Source organism: Nomascus leucogenys, chromosome 1a (assembly GCF_006542625.1).
Source record: "Nomascus leucogenys isolate Asia chromosome 1a, Asia_NLE_v1, whole genome shotgun sequence".
NCBI lineage: Eukaryota > Metazoa > Chordata > Mammalia > Primates > Hylobatidae > Nomascus > Nomascus leucogenys.
In genome coordinates, this window is record NC_044381.1 from 77,467,052 (window position 1) to 77,484,552 (window position 17,501).

Here is a 17,501-nt window from a genome sequence, read left to right on the forward strand (position 1 = left end):
AAGTGGAAAGATTTAATATAATTTAATATAATTCTTGCCTCGTAAACTATCTAGGGTTGGAATTAATCCCTAAATTACCTGTATGTATACATAACTTTAGGAAGACACACTAAGTAATAAGCAATTCCTTTTGTGCTGTTTTGTAAGGTTGAAGGCAGAAAAACAGCTTCTGTTCAGAGGAGGCCCCCAGTGAATTAAGGTTAAAAGGATTTGCCCTTGCAGGACCCCAGGTCTCTAATTGGGGACTTCAATTCCTGTAATCCAGAAGGATTGAGACCAGACGCTTCTAGATTATTGCCAAAGCCCACAGGTGACTCAAAAGGAAAAAACAATTAGTGCCCCAAAAACCCTTCAGATAGAAAAGAGGTATTTAATGAAACCTGAAGCAGGCCCAGCCAGGGCAAGCTTCTTAGTGAATATTCAGCCATTAGCAAAAGGGAAGAAAATCTATTTATTTCCCTGTTCAGTTTTAATTTCACTAAATATCTGAGGTTTTTCTTTCTAGGGTACATTAATTTGCTACTTTAAAGGGACTACAAGGGTGATTAGATCCATATTTAAGAAAGATAGTTTTCTTTGCAATGCCACAATCTTTAATAGTAATAAAAATAAAACATATCATATAAAGAATTCAAATTCTATACATTTTTATTCTTGTAACACATAAGCCTGTGTGAAGAATCTAAAATCTTACAAACCCATTAAACTGCAAGAACAATTCAAGCAGGAAAGATTAGTATGGAAGGAAGGTTCTAGAAGCTAGGCTCCAAACGTACAGTGGTTCTCAACCTGGGCTGCACACTGGAATCACATGAGGAATTTTTTAAAATACCCATGCCCTGTACGCACCCCTGAAGATTGTGACGTACTTGGTCTGGGGGCAGCCTGGACATTAGGAATTTTAAAATCTCCCCAGGTGATTCTAAAGTTCATCTAAGGCTGAGAATGACCTCTTTAAAGAAAAGTCAACAGGAGGATTGAAGACAATCATCTATCCCATTCAGGACCAGTTGCTGCGTGATTTTCAGGGCCCAGTGCAAAATGAAAATATGGGTCCCCTTGTTTCAAAATTACTAAGAATTCAAGATGACGAGAGGCAAGCATTAAACCAAGTGTGGGGTTCCTCTAAGCACAGGGCCCTGTCTGACTGCCCAAGTCACAGGCCCATGAAACCGGCCTTGATTCCATTCTTTACTAAACCAAACTTTTATTTTTTAGGAACTAGTTTCTTTGGAATGGTGAGGAAATATGTCATCTTCTCAATATGGTATTCACTGTGTCTCTAGGATCCCACAAGTAACTAATCTCTGAGCAATATCATTGTCTATTTAAACAGCCTGATTTGCCTTGAAAGCTCCCTCACTCTGTCAAGATGAATAAAAGGCAGAACTATAGAATGATTTTATGGGGACATTTGGGAATTTCACTTCATAACCTCATCTACAATAAAAAAAAACTTACCTATGAAATATTAACTCTGAACGAAGGCTTCTTGGTCTAGAAAATAAAACATCTGGACGCAGCTGCTCATGCCTATATTCCCCACACTGGGAGGCCAAGGTGAGTGAATCGCCCTGGGCAATAGAGTAAGATCCCGGTCTCTACAAAAAATGCAAAAATTAGCCAGATATAGGCCGGGCGCGGTGGCTCACGCCTGTAATCCCAGCACTTTGGGAGGCCGAGGAGGGCGGATCACGAGGTCAGGAGATCAAGACCATCCTGGATAACACGGTGAAACCCCGTCTCTACTAAAAATACAAAAAAATAGCCGGGCGTGGTGGCAGGTGCCTGTAGTCCCAGCTACTCGGGAGGTTGAGGCAGGAGAATGGCGTGAACCCGGGAGGCGGAGTTTGCAGTGAGCCGAGATCGCGCCACTGCACTCCAGCCTGGGTGACAGAGCGAGACTCCATCTCAAAAAAAAAAAAAAAAAAAAAAAAAAAAATTAGCCAGATACGGTGAAGCATGCCTATAGTCCTAGCTACTCAGGAGGCTGAGGTGGGAGGATCACACGATCTGGCCACTGCACTTCAGCCCGGGCAACAGAGTAAAACCTTGTCTCAAAAATAAATAAATAAACACAACAAACAAAAATCCTTGAGTCTGGAATAGTCTCTTTTAAAAACTCACTAATTCTCACATCTCTGCCCCATGCATCTGGCAATTATCACACTACAAATTTTATTTGCCAACATCTATAGTAAAGATTCAAACTTCCAAGCCTCCATTTGTTTAACAAATTGTTATCTATTTACCAAAAGATACAGTATCTGTTTACCAGTATGTATAGTTCTTATCTATTTACCAATGTTTATAGTATATTAAATATTACTATAATTTGTGGGAAAACCTGATAATCAAATAGTGTAGAAACTGCCTAATTGCAAATTTTGTCACTCTAGTCTTTTCAGGTTAAAGGATCACTTTTTTCCCCCTTCCACATTATACAATGTTAGGAGAGCCCCCTGCTGTCCAAAGTAAAATTCTAATTTCAGAAAATTTAAATAAATGGAGCACAATGCCTGCCTTCTCCTCACCCAGTTTATCCTCTTAGTATCACTGCTCTTGGAACTAATAGGGGAAGATTTAAGATTAGAGAGAATTAGAAAAAAGCTGTGAAAAACAGGCTTTGACTTGGGAGGGAAAAAAAAGACTCCTAGTTAGATAGATCTCAGATGCCCAATCACCCCAACACACACACACACACACACACACACACACACACACACACACACACACGCCTCAGCCTCTACCCAACATTTCTAACCCTTCATTTCTCATTTGCATTTTGCAATGCTCCACTGTCTGGGATTCGTTAGGTTGAAACGAACCAGAAACTCAGGGGATGAGAGCCCAGCAATCTGTGTTTTAATAAGCCCACCAGGGGATTCTGATGCATGCCAAAGTTTGAGAAACACTAATTTGCAACATCACCTCTTCTGATGAAATGAGAGATTTCATTTCAGAGGCACACAATCTGAATGTTCATAAGTGACTCAAGGAGTTTGTTACAAATCCAGATAGATTTGCAGGCCCCACCTCACCCTCAGATATTTTGATTCAGTAGGTCTACAGTAGGATCCAGAAATCTGTATTTAACAAGCACCACCGGTGATTCCAATGCAAGTTAATGGAAGGACCATACTTCCTAAGTCACTGATATAGGGAGTGGGGTGGGTAGTTCTAGAGCATGGAGCACATTAGGAATATGTTAGACTTGAGTGGGAAACCACAAGGTGGGAAGCATTTAAGATAGCATGGGAGTCCTGGTTCTTTGGGAGAAGGGTGCAGAAAAGGAAGCTGGCACTGGCCAAATATAAATTGTTCTTGTTTTAAAATTTTTGCCTGGGTTTTGTTCTGCTTCATAAAAACAAAAGACCCTACTTCCTTCTCATGTCTATTACTGCATGGCTCCTTTCTACAAGCCCCAGAAATCAGGCTACAGTTATTGTGAAAGTCATTATGGTTTAATTGAGCTTTTGTTGACTAGTCAGAGAAACTAACCATCATATATGATCATTTTTATGGGAATGTGTTCCTATAAAACAAATATTTAAAAGAAACTTTTGGAACATAACCCGTTTATAAGTTGGGAATTGGCTGATTTTATTTAATTTTTCGTAATTTTGTCTTGAACTTATAGATACGCCAAATAGTGAGTAGGGAAGAGTTTTACAGTGAGTGGCTGCCCAATTAAAGTTTAATTTGATTTAAACTTTAGAATATGTAATCACTGATATATATAACCCTAAGTCTTACTGAGTACATAGTAGTCTTTTTATTGCTTGCTGTCCCACGATATACAATAAATGGCAGCTGCATACATTAATGTACAGAATATGCATTATATATCTATATCAATATTGAATACATCACACATGCACAATGTATTATATAACTGCCTCATATGCATATATTACAGGTACTTTATATAATATAGAATGCATATGTATAACCAATTTAGGAACAAGCAGTATCATGAGATGTTACATGGCAGTACACTCTGTTTTTAAGAGTTTGGCCCTGAAGAGATTAGAAATATATGAACACTGAGTCCAATTATTCACACAACTATTCAAAACAGTATTTTGGGGAAAAACATATGTTCAAAACCTCCCCTCAAAGAATATTCCAAAACTTCAGTGCTAAACGAAACCATGATCAAATGCTAGATTCTGAACAGCAAATATGATCTGTGGATTCCAAAGTGGATCAGATAAGAGTGGACCAAGCTAAAGCCATTCCCTCACCTGCCCTGCAAAAAACAATTTAAAGTAACCTTATCTCCAAAGGGGGAAAAAAATCATATTATTCTAAAACAGCAAACCAAAATGATTAGCCTGAAATACTTCCTCTATGTGCCCCATGTAGAACTCTGATTTTTTACCTCCTCTTCCCACAATACTTCCAAGGAAGCAGATAAGAAGAGAGCCCCCCACTAACTAGGCTGAGCTTTCTCTGTTTAGGGAGAAGGTGGGTGTTGCTCAATAGGAAGAAACCCTATATTCCTGATTTACCTGGCCAACCCAACCCATCCTCCCCTGGGGACGTTTCTGGCAACCCCTTTCTTCTTGGACTGCATCCAGCTAACACCCCATGTGAGAAACAACTGCCACTTTAAGCTGATCACACCCCTTAGCATTCCCAACTTAGGTTCTGTTCTGAGTGTTAAGGGTCCCCAAGTGGATATTTTACCATGGAATCTGCATTTTTTTCCCTTGGTCTTTTGAAACATCCATAAACACCTAATAACTTTTCTTACCAGAAATACTGCAGCAATTGTTTAAAAAAAAAAAAAGCCAACAACCTCTAATGCAATTTAGTGCTTTGGGACCTCCCTCTCCTGCCTCCATTGCACCCTTCCAAATATAGCCCTTCAACAGCTAAGGCTATGCCAAAAGTTTGTCGGGCCGACCAAACAAAACAAAAACTCAGGGCATTTAGGTAGTAAATACCATATTCCTCAAGAACACTCCCAGGAAAGCCTTGATAACTTTCAGCAAAAGCAAAAGCACTCCTTTGTAAGATGAAAATGAATAGTGATTTAGAGATGAAGTAGGTCTTTTCATTCCAAAAGTAGATGTACCTGGGAATTAAAAGCCCTCTAAGGCCAAGGAGGGTAAAGCCCAAGAACTTAGGTTTTCAGCACAAGCAAAAGATGACCATCTCCACTGCCTCCAAGTGGCGGTTAGCTCTTGCTGCAGAGCACCAGCACCACCTTGTGTGCAAAGGCGTTTTGTTTTGTTTCCTCAAGAACCAACTAGAAGCCTACACTCTGCATTCTGAATCACAGAGTCTTTACCAGATTTTCAGAAGAGGCTGCAGGCAGAGAAAGACCGAAAAGACTGTTCCTGCCTCTGGCCAGAAGGTGAAATCTTGGGAATTATCTGTCAGCACTATGTCCAGTACAGTCTTTAGCACGTTGTAACTCTTTGTTTACTCGCTTGACACCCCACTGACCCTGAACTCCCAGAAAGAAGAGACTGTCTTCCATCTTTTTATTCCCAGAGTATCCCAGCCCTTGCCACAGAGTTGGCACATCGTAGAGATTTAACAAATACCTGATATATGAAAAGGATTCAGTAGAATTTTTAGGTGGGAAAACAAATTAAATCTAACATCAGTACCAAACGTCTTCCTCCAAATAGCTCTGCAGGTTACATTGTAAAATTTACCTTTAGAATTTGATCAAATACAAGAAATGAAACCAACTTTGAGACACAAAAGTGCATTGATGTGTCTGGAAATTTCAATGGAAAATTAAGTGATTTCTAATTGACTTGCCTGAAGGATGAATTATGAAAGCGAGCATTTCTGAAAATAGGTAACAAAGCCCTAATACTCAAACTTGCCAGAATTATCCTACAAATTCTCATACACCTAAATACATGTCATATATTAGTACAGCTTTAGCAATAATTTGGGCAATCTTATGATGATAAAACAATCTAAGAGCACTTATAACTACTCAGCTTCTTTCTAGGAGTCCTATGTAATGCTCTAACATTCAGAAAGTAAGTAAAACTGAATTATTAAAAGCCACCCAATGTGGAGTTTTGTCTGATACAACAAAAAAATTACAGCCAATTCACACACACCCTTCATCTGTCAAGAACCACAGCAGTGAATTCAGCAAGCCAAGAAAACTTTAACAAAATTACACAGGCCTCAGCGTCCAAGAGCAGTCTCTCCATCCAAAACTCTTACAAATTCCAAGGCCAGAGAAGAGTGTGATTAATCCTAACGAAAATAAAAACCAGCTGCCTGAAGCACTATAATAAGTATATATAAAAATTTAAGAACAATGTGATTTAAGTAGGGCCAGAACAAGGCACAGAACATAATAGTAAAGAGAGGTCAGTCTGAGAATAACTCCAACCTACTTCTGACTCTCAAAGTTCTGCTTTAACAACAGTTCAGAGAAAATGCTCTCTGATGTACTGATTTCTGACCAAAAAATTTTCAAAGGTAACAGTCATTCCTATTGGGATTCAATAATAAAAATCATGTAGGTGCCATCATTATAAAGCCCTGAGTACTGAAACAGCTACACCAAAGTCCTGGGGGAAAAGTAAATATATTTCATCATGGATGAAAATCACAGTTTTCATCTGTTTAACACACTCTTAGTCCATAAAGTATATGAGATTTATATGGTGGCCCTCTATGCTTCTAACATAATTATGATTTTCCTTTTTAAAGATGCCAACTAAATCTTAGAAAATAGGTGTCATTTTAGAATTTCAAGAGGAAGAAAATAAAAAGGAAATATTAAATCTTAGAAAACAGTTGTGTCTGAAAATTTAATTTTTTTGTAATGGGCGTTTATACAATTCACACTGAGAATTTTTATACATTCACAATGAGATATCACAGTGAAAAAAGGCAGTACTAAGATACCTGGTAATACCAGCAATGCCAACCTAAAATAAATACTCAGAGCTCCAACAACAGCTGTGGGGAAACTTTGTGTCTATTTTCTTTTAATATTTGCAAATTGAGGGCACACCAGAAATGCTAAGGTGCTACGTGGACATTTGTGTTTGTTAATTGTCAGAGCAGCCCCAGGAATTACAGTGAAATAACTAACTCCCTCCTTTCTCAGATGAGGAGGGCAGGACACAGGGAATTCAGAAAACCTTATCAGGATCACACCAGGCACGACTGAAACTGGCAGGTGGAGAGCCTGCGTTTCAGTCAAGTTGAGGGTCTTTCATGTAGCTGGCACTCTGCTAGGCACTGTGATATGAAAACAGAATGCCACAATCCCTGCCCACAAGCCTTGGAATCTAATCGGGAAGAAAAGATACACTTATTAAACACGTATGAGCCAGGGGGCATGATACACACTTACAAAGCACTTCCAATCTCTTGTGTCTCTGAAGGTACAGCTGCACTTCGTCACCACCATCAGAATTAAATGGGACTGATTGTCCAGATGCAACAGCACAACTGAAAGTTGAGGCAGGCCGGGCGCGGTGGCTCACGCTTGTAATCCCAGTACTTTGGGAGGCCGAGGAGGGCGGATCACGAGGTAAGGAGATCGAGACCACGGTGAAACCCCATCTCTACTAAAAATACAAAAAAATTAGCCGGGCGTGGTGGCGGGCGCCTGTAGTCCCAGCTACTCGGAGACGCTGAGGCAGGAGAATGGCGTGAACCCGGTAGGCGGAGCTTGCAGTGAGCCAAGATTGCGCCACTGCACTCCAGCCTGGGCGACAGAGCGAGACTCCGTCTCAAAAAAAAAAAAAGAAAGAAAGAAAGTTGAGGCATTTACATGGTTCCTGATTAAATCCGCTGAAGAGCAAAGAAATTCCTTCAGCACTCAATGGGTTTCAGGGTATAAGGATATTCTCTAACTCCATGGTTCCTAAATGTGTGTACATAAGGAACCATAAGGGTTCTATTAATGTCTACTAAGAGATTGCTGTAGGCTAGGCCTGTGTTAAGCTCATTACATATATTACCTCATTTAATCCTCATTACAAACAAGAAACTGAGAGTTAACTTACCCAAAGTCACTGCTAGGAAATGGTGGCAACAGGACTAGAAGACAAGCCTTAGACCCCAGACCCCATGTTCACAGTGCAGTGGGTCTCCACCCTGGCTGTACATTGTACATTTGTATCACCTAGGGAGCTTAAAAACAAACAAACAAACAAACAAAAACTTGGCTGAGTATGGTGGCTCATGCCTGTAATCGCAACAGTTTAAGAGGCCAAGGTGGGAGGATCACTTTAGCCAGGAGTTTGAGACCAGTCTAGGCAAAAAAGTAAGACTGCCCCCAACCCCCATCTCTAAAAAAAATAGAAAAAACTAGCTGAGTGTGGTGGCATACGCCTGTAGTCCCAGCTACTCAGGAGGCTGAGGTGGGAAGATTGCTTGAGCCCAGAAGGTTGAGGCTACAGTGAGCCATGATCATGCCGCTGCAATCCAACCTGGGCGAGACAGCAAGTCTCTGTCTCAAAAAAAAAAAAAAAAAAGTGCCAATTTCTACACCAAACCCAAAGAACCAGAATCTCTGGGAATAAAGTTAGAGTACTGCTATTGTTTTTAAGTACTTCCCGGGGACTTCCAGTGTGCAGCCAGCTCTGAAACCACAGCTATTTCATGCACTCAGAGACTCTGAAATACGGTCTGGCTGATTAAACAATCAGCCCAGGTGATTCTAATACACAGGGTCCATAGTCGCAGTTTGAGAAAAACTCATCTAGGGCAGTGGCTCGCAAACTCTAGCAGGGATCAAAATGACCCGGAAGGCTTACTGAACCAGTTTGCTCGGCCAACCTCCAGAACTCCTGATTCAGGACTTAAAGGGTAGGGCCTAAAATATGCATTTCTAATAAATCCCCAGGTGATCTTGATGATGCTGGTACCAGGAGACTACACTTTGAGAATCACTTTGATTTTCTGAAAAATCTCAGAGGGAAAAGACAGGTAGATAAGTGATTATTTGAGTATCTGTATAGGTATCTCTATTACACATTTATAGGAATTTGTTTATTCTTTCTCTTTTTTTTTTTTGAGACAGAGTTTTGCTCTAGTCACCCAGGCTGGAGTACAATGGCTCAATCTTGGCTCACTGCAACCTCCACCTCCTGGGTTCAAGTGATTCTCCTGCCTTAGCCTCTGGAGTAGTGGGGATTACAATGTGCGCCGCCACACCCGGCTAATTTTTGTATTCTTAGTAAAGATGGAGTTTCATCATGTTGGCCGGGCTAGTCTCAAACTCCTGATCTCAGGTGATCCACTCGCCTTGGCCTCCCAAAGTGTTGGGATTACAGGCGTGAGCAACTCCACCCAGCCTATTCTCTTCTTTGATAAACATGTATGGGTTTCCCCAGTATATCAACCACTATACTAAACTCCGGGATTTGAATATGTATCCTGCTCTCAAGGAGCTTATAGCCCAGAATCATAATTACATGTTGTGACTAAAGAAAATAAGAGTCCATGAGAACCCAAAGAAGGGAATGCCTGGCGGGGGGCGAATGGCTCATCCGTGTAATCCCAGCACTTTGGGAGGCTGAGGTGGGGGGGAAATCACTTGAGGCCAGGAGTTCAAGACCAGCCTTGGAAACATAGTGAGACCCTGTCTCTACAAAAAATAAAAATAAAAATAAAATTAGCTGGGCATAGTGGTAGCTGTAGTCCTAGCTACTCAGGATGCTGAGGCAGGAGAATCACTTCAGCCCAGGGGTTTGAGGCTACAGTGAGCTATGATTGCACTGCTGCTCTCCAGCCTGGGTGACAAAGTGACACCCTGTCTCTAAAAAAAAAGCAGGGGACAGTACTCACCTCTGCACAAAAATAGGGAGGGTTAAATAAAGACTTACTTCATAGTGGCAGTAATGCTTGAGTTGAATGTTAAAAGTGAAGTAGATGTTACCTGGGTTGACAGGATGAGGAAGGACATCTTAGGTTGCCTTGGAAATGTCAAGCCATAAAAAGGCAGGTACATAGGATCCAAGGTGGGGTGGAGTGAAATTTAAAGGTGAGCAGAGAAGCGACCATGCAGGATGGTGAAAGAAGTTCAGGCTTTATCCTGCAGATAATGGAGAGTCCTTAAATGGTTTTAAGGTGGGGAGTAACACAATCAGATTTTCACTTTAGAATACCCACTCAAGTAGTAGTGTGGAAAAGAGAGAAATGAGGACAATATCTGAGTCAGGGTGACAAGTTAGGAGAGAGTTCAGGCAAGAGAAGATTAGGTGTGAGCTAAGGCAATATTAGTGAATGTTTGCTAACCTCTGAACTATACAACACTACTGAGAAAGATTACTTTCCGTTTTGGAATGTTGTGTTCAGAATGCCTATGGACTGTCCGGGTGGAAATGTCCTGTTGGCAACTGCATAAATGGATCAGGAGTTTGGAAGGGAGATTTGGGTTAGAGACATGAACTTGGGAATCATTCACATAAAGGTGGCAAAGTACACCGCAAGGCAAAGAGGGCAAGAAAAGAACAGAACAAAAGTATGGAAGACACCAAAATTAAGAGGATAGGAGAGATGTAAAAACCAGAAGGGGAGGCTAAGAAGGATCAGAGAGATAAGAGAAGAATTAGAAGACAATATTGTCATGGGAGCCAAAGAAAGAGTCACAAAGAGAGTAGGAGTGGCCAGCAAGGGTAAATTAAATGCACCTGAGAGATCAAGAAAGATCTGAGAAACATGAAAGATTCCAATGGATTTGGCGATTAGGAGGTCAATGATTGCCTTTGTCAGAGCAATTTCAGGAAAGTGGTAGAACTAATGTTTCATTGCAGTGGTTTCTAAAGCAAACGTGAGATGGGAAAGGGAGAAAACAGGTACAATTTATTTTTTGAGAAGCTTAGCAGTGAATGAAAGAAATAAATGAGGTAACAAGACAAACGCTAATCTAACCTGGATGCCAGAAAAAGGCATCCTGAAGGCAGCTCCTTCTAGTTCATTCCCACAAGCTATCTGCCTCTCTTGAGTCATGGGGCTGCTAGGACCTTCAGGCAACTGGTTATGGATGAGGCTGTAGCTACACAAGGTCACAGTAGAATGACCTGATGTGAGGTTTCCTTCCCTGTAAACTGAACTCAGAGGTGAGAACCAAAGGCAGTGAATACTGGAGAGAGCTTGGCATTTGGCAAACTATGGCTCCTACTGATGATCCACCTTGACTCCATGTGTGAGTACTCTGGTCATCCTGACCCACAAAAGCCAGGAGAGAGCCAATGGTAGGCCTATGTCTTCCCTGACTTCTAAGCTAGCAAGGTACAGGAATGGCAGAGAGCAGAAGGCCTCCTCCAGCATCTCTACTCTACAGGCCTCTACAGCATCAACTACCAGGTCAAAGACCCCGTTGTCTTGCATTTCTGCAGGATTCTTGCCATTTAAGACACACTAGATCAGGTGCAGCAGTGCACGCTGGTAATCCCAATACTTCGAGAGGCCGAGTTAGGGGGATCACTTGAGCTCAGGAGTTTGAGACCAGCCTGGGCAGCATGACAAAACCCTGTATCTACAAATACAGAAAAAATTAGCTGGGCATGGTGGCCCATGCCTGTAGTCCCAGCTACTTGGGAGGCTGAGGTGGGCAGATCGCTTGAGCCCAGGAGGTCAAGGCTGCAGTGAGCCGAGATCGTGCCACTGCACTCCAGCCTAGGCAACAGAATGAGACCCTGTCTCAGGAAACAAAACAAAACAAAACAAAACAAAACAAACAAACAAACAAAAAACAGCAGCAACATAGTCTGAGCTCTAAATAAGCCCAAGAGAAAAATAATACCTTACCTAAGGTTTCCAAGCAGCCAGAAAGCAGTGGAACAGGTAGAATGATTAGAATGCAAGCCCAGCTAGGTGCAGTGGCTCACGTCTATAATCCCAGAACTTTGGGAGGCCAAGGCGGGCAGATTGCTTGATCCCAGAAGTTCAAGACTATCCTGGGCAACATGGCAAAACCTCATCTTTACAAAAAATACAAAAATTAACCGGGCATGGTGGCATGCACCTGTAGTCCCAGCTGCTCGGGAGGCTGAAGTGGGAGGATCACCTGACCCTAGGGAGGTTGATGTTGCAGTGAGCTGTGAGTCTGCCACTGCACTCCAGCCTGGGTGACAGAGTGAGACCCTATCTCAGAAAAAAAAAAAAGAAAAAAGAAGGCAAGCCCAGTGAAACAGAGCTGCTCCTGGAGGAAGCAGATGAACACCTGAGTAAATAATAATAAGAGCACTTAAGACATCATAATGCAACACCTTCCTCTCTGAGAGATGAAAGGAGATGAGAGAGAATACAGATACTGATTGGGTCGCATATGTGAGGTGAACCATTAAAAGAACAGGTTCCCCAATGGCCTCAATTATGTGTGCAGGCTGACACATTAGCTGAGAGGGGATAATGATGGGATAGGACACATGAGGTGCTGCTAGACCAAATAACACTATTATGCAGATCAACTTCTACAAATGTATTATCTTCAACCTCCACTGGATCTTCATCAGTGTGTTATTTTTCACCAGCCATACTCAGCAGCAAGGGTACACATACAGAGGAGGTGGATGTAGGGAGTGGGATTTGCAGTGAGAAAGGGTTGAGGGTACTTATCTCATGCTTCTAGGCCAGTATTTTTCAAATATTATATCGCAACTCATCATTGGGTCATCAAATCGATTTAGTGGGTCATGTACAGTACTTTTTAAAAAATGAAGCTAAATAAAATGGAACAGAAAATAACTGTGAATCACATTTAGCAACTTTTGTCTCAGTTAAATACATGCATATATATATACGGTATATGTATATATGGTATATTCATATATATATATATATATGGTAGAATTGTACTTCTTTGTTTTTCTTGAAGTAAGGCATGGCAAGGTAACCTGCTTTGACCAGTGAAAAGTGAGCAGAAGAGCTATGGGGCTTGCTTCAAGAGTTAGTGCACTGTTAGCCACATCTCTTGTGCTTTGTCACTGCATTAGGCAATGACATCACTTCTCCATCAGCCTTAGTCCCAAAACAAAGAGACATGGAACACAGCCTTCAGCCAATCCACAACAGATATGTAATATAGGTAACAAATATGTTTATGTTACCATAAACCATTATGATTTGCGGTTTATTTACTACTGCAACATAACTTAGCCTATCCTGCCTGATAGAGAAGTCAAGTTTAGAAGGACATGATTCGAGACAAAAATGGAAGAATCAAAGAACATTTTATGTGTAGGTACTCAATATGCCCTGATAGTCTGTTAAAAAATAGTTGGCAGGTGATTGAGTGCTAACTATATAATAAAAGGAAAGGTAGACAAAAGGGAAATAGAAATGTTGATAGAAGCCCTGAATTGGGATTCAAGCTGCTCCTTTGAAAGATAAATTGAAAGAAGTGCAGAGGAAAGAAGGCTCATTCAGTGAATGGAAAACAGGATGAGCCAAGGGTAGTAAGAATGGCATTCAGAGTGGAAGCTGAAGGTGAAGGTGGGCATAGAAATGAGACCCAGCCTCTCCAGAACAGATTGTTCATGTTAGAATAGAAGGAAATAAAACTTAAAAAGGAGGGTAAGATCCAGTTTTATTTTTTTGTTTTTTAAACCAGAACATTTATTGAATGACTAATCATTGAAATTTTTTTTTTTTTTTTTTTTTTTGAGATGGAGTCTTGCGCTGTTGCCTGGGCTGGAGTGCACTGGTGAGATCTCAGCTCACTGCAACCTCCGCCTCCTGGGTTCAAGAGATTCTCCTGCCTCAGCCTCCTGAGTAGCTGGGATTACAGGCATCTGCCACCACACCCAGCTAATTTTTTGTATTTTTAGTAGAGACAGAGTTTCACCATGTTGGCCAGGCTGGTCTCGAACTCCTGACCTCGTGATTTGCCTGCCTCAGCCTCCCAAAGTGCTAGGATTACAGGCATGAGCCACTGCAACCACCCAAATCATTGAAATTCTTAAGATGAACTGGATGCTGCAACAGCTGCCCTCTTTGGTTTATGTGTTGTTCCTTCATAGAATCAATGCTTGAATCTGCGATATACAATTTTTAGGTGCCTCATTGGACCAGTCCCAGTGCTATTTCGTCTTTTAGCCTTGGCACCCCAGTTGCACTTCCTCTTGCGCTTGGCAAGGTAGCCACGTTTGCCACAGGTTGACTTCTGAAGGTGGTAGGCCTTGGAGCTGCAGCAGTGGCACAACATGTGCATCTTCTTGTGACGCTTTCCCAACAATGACATTCCCTTCATCATATCGCTTCTGTGGCCGACACCAAAGAGATGGGAAGAGCAGATCCAATTTTAATGGAATCTTCAAAGTTATGCAGAAATGTTTATAATATGTAAAGCCCTTAGTGCAATGTCTACTCATAATTGAAGGCTTGGCCAATATTAGTTGCTGTTGTGTTGCTGTTATTGTTGATATTGTTGTACAATGAAGAGCCACAGGAGACTTTTAGGAGATGTGCCACAAAAAGCAGTGCTTTATAAACTTATTTGGCTGTTATGCACAGGATGGACTGAAGAAGGAATAACTGAAAATGAGAAAACTAATGAGGCAGTGGCCTAGGAGTGAGGCAATGAGAGAAGAGGAATGAATAAATAAATTCTACTGCAACTAGTAATTTTTTGTCTGTCAGCCATTTCTCCACATGACACCAAGTGGACACTCATAAAAGCAAAATCTCCCCATATTAAGAACCAGTGATGCAGGGCCAGTGGCATGCTAGTCCTAGTTACTTAGGAGGCTGAAGTGGGAGGATTGCTTGAGCCCAGGAGTTCGAGGTCAGTCTAGACAACTTAGAGGAACACCATCTCTTAAAAAAGAAAGATAAAAAGAACAACAGAAAGAACCTGTAAAAGTAGGGTTTGATAATCCCGTAAGGCATTTAGGGATTACTAAAGCACTCTCCAGGGTGATGTCTATCTCTTGTGCTTTTGTGGAGAGTGAAATTAGGCAGCACAGGTACCATTTATCCAACCCTTAGCCTGCTCTCTTAGACCCTGGACCCTCCAGTGTATCCACAGTAATACCTTGGAGGGCATCTCCATTCTTCAGAAACACTGCCTTTATGAATTCCACCAAATGCCATAGAATCTACCCAGGTGCCAGGTGCCAGGTGGGAATGAAGCCTTCAGCTTCTGAAAAGAAGACAGAACCAGTCAGTCTCATGGTAACTGTCCCTCCCTCACTTTGATGGGATTGCCTCCACTTCTGCATAGAAGACAAGCATTTTGACATGTCTGAGAACTTTAGCCAATGGCACCAAGGCTGACTGGCCTTCTTTCAAAAATTGCTTAGTTGACTTCTACCAAGTGACTTTATAGTGCTGCAGGTTAGAGCAAGTAACTTACAAACAGTCCCTGTGGTTCTTAATGGCAGTGTTCAGGAAGGAAATCTTGGGAAGCTTCTGAAGTGTTTTGTGTCTCAGTTTGTTGCTCTATGTGCCAGGAAAACAATCATAATCGCTCACAGGGAGATTTAAGTCTTAACTAATGTTTGCAAAACACCTTGACATCTTCTAATGAAAGTGCCACATCTAAATGGCATATAATTAGGGGCAGGCTTGTACCTATGACCTTTGAGAAAAGAAACGCACAAAGAAGTAATAATTTGCACATCTATCATTGTTGTTCATTCCATGATCAAATTCTTAACAAATACATATCACCATCCTAACTTTCTGGTTAAGAAAGCAAGTCTTTAATAGTTAAAGATAAAGCACTTAAAATTACTACATCACCTTCTACTCCTATAGCCAAGGACACACCTGCTTTTACCAGACCAGCAAATCTGAGATCCAGTCCAACTTATTTAAACACAGCAGGGAGAAAAAAAAAATCCCAGACCCAAAAAGGTAAATGACTTGCCCAAGGTCGATCTAAATTTGGCCCCAGAAACTTATTCCAATTTGACAGCTTCAATTTTTAATTTTTCAAAATAGTCTGAATTGACAAGTTAAGTCACCAAAAAATAATTTAAAAAGCAGAAGAAAAAAATTTTTTTTGGTTGGGATATCAAGCTAATGTGAAATAGAAGTTATTCTGTATGCCAGCCAGAGTAAGGACTCTTGAAACGTCCTAATTAAGTGGATATGAGCCAATGATTTCTCTTCCAAAATATTTTAGTTTTGCAAGTAATGTCCCTTCCATGTCTGAAAAAGAACATTTCTAAATGCATAGCAGATTTCTCGTATTTTCTCTGGAAGCCTTCCCCAAGCTGTTTCATAATAGGTGACTTGCTACTCAAACCCATGATGATCCCACAAAGCAAAACTTTCACAAAACATTCCACTTCTTGGCTCCAGACACTGCCGCATATGGATAGGTCTGGTACCAAGGAATCCTCTTGAAAACTCCCACATTCTTACATTTAAATGCCCGATTTATGCACTCTTCCATCAAAAGAGCTTTGTGAGAGGTGAAGTTATTTTCTTTAATCTCATTTGCTAATCAAAAACTGTGAAAGAACTGTGATTTTGCTCTAAAAATACCATGATTTATAGGCAGTAGCTGCTTAGATACTGACGATCATTTTCCTCCAAGGTAAATGTCCTGGCCATCTGTACAATAGTACATTTTACAAGATTCTGGTAAGAATATTCCTAAGAAGGGAATTAAATTATAAGAATATTTACTTCATTTCAGCAGTTTTTAGTTATATTGCCATGTATGAAACTTAAAAACACTGAAGTTATTTATGTATGGTAATGTGGGTAATATCCTACTGTTGGGTTATTTTGTTTTTATTTAGTTTTTAGTATAGAAATATATTTGAATTAACTAATTCCCATTTTTTTAACAGAAAATTATACTGATTTTTTTCTTTCTGTTTGGGGAAGGGAGACTCTGGATGGAAAATTGCTCATTCCTAGAGAAGAAAAATTAAGATATTTCTCCCTTGATAATTCACACAATGTTTTTTTACTTCATTGAAATAAAAATAGCATTAATTATAAATACATTTACAGATTCCATTACTCTATACAATTTTTTAAAATCCTGATTAAATGGTATAATAACCCTGAAATATACAATTGGCTCTTTATTGTTTAATCCCTAGGTTGGCAGCACCAACCACCAAGCAGAGTCACAGGCCAGTCACCATAACTTCATGCTCACTGTGAGAAGCATATGTGGAAAGCAGATCTGGTAACGAAAACCAGGCTGGGAATGCATGTGGTTCCTGATGGTGCTTTTCCAGAAAGAGTTGTATCATAATAGCAGCATTTCTAAGGAGAGAAAATGGAGGAGAAAAGGAATGAAGAAACACCTTTGTTGTTGAGCAACAATACAAAGAAAAGCTGGGTGCGGTGGCTAATGCCTATAACCCCAGCACTTTGGGAGGCTGAGGAGTGTGGATCACCTGAGGTCAGAAGTTTGAGACCAGCCTGGCCAACATAACCCATCTCTACTAAAAATACAAAAATTAGCCAGGCATGGTGGCACATGCCTATAATCCTAGCTACTCAGGAGGCTGAGGCAGGAGAATCATTTGAATCCAGGAGGGAGAGGTTCAGCAAGCCGAGATTGCATTTCTGCACTCCAG

At 40.9% G+C, this 17,501-nt stretch overlaps 1 pseudogene; it reads right to left on the reverse strand.

Annotated features, from left to right (window-relative positions):
- Positions 1 to 13,616: 13,616 nt before the first annotated feature.
- On the reverse strand, positions 13,617 to 14,206 carry LOC115835930 (annotated as a pseudogene).
- Positions 14,207 to 17,501: the final 3,295 nt, after the last annotated feature.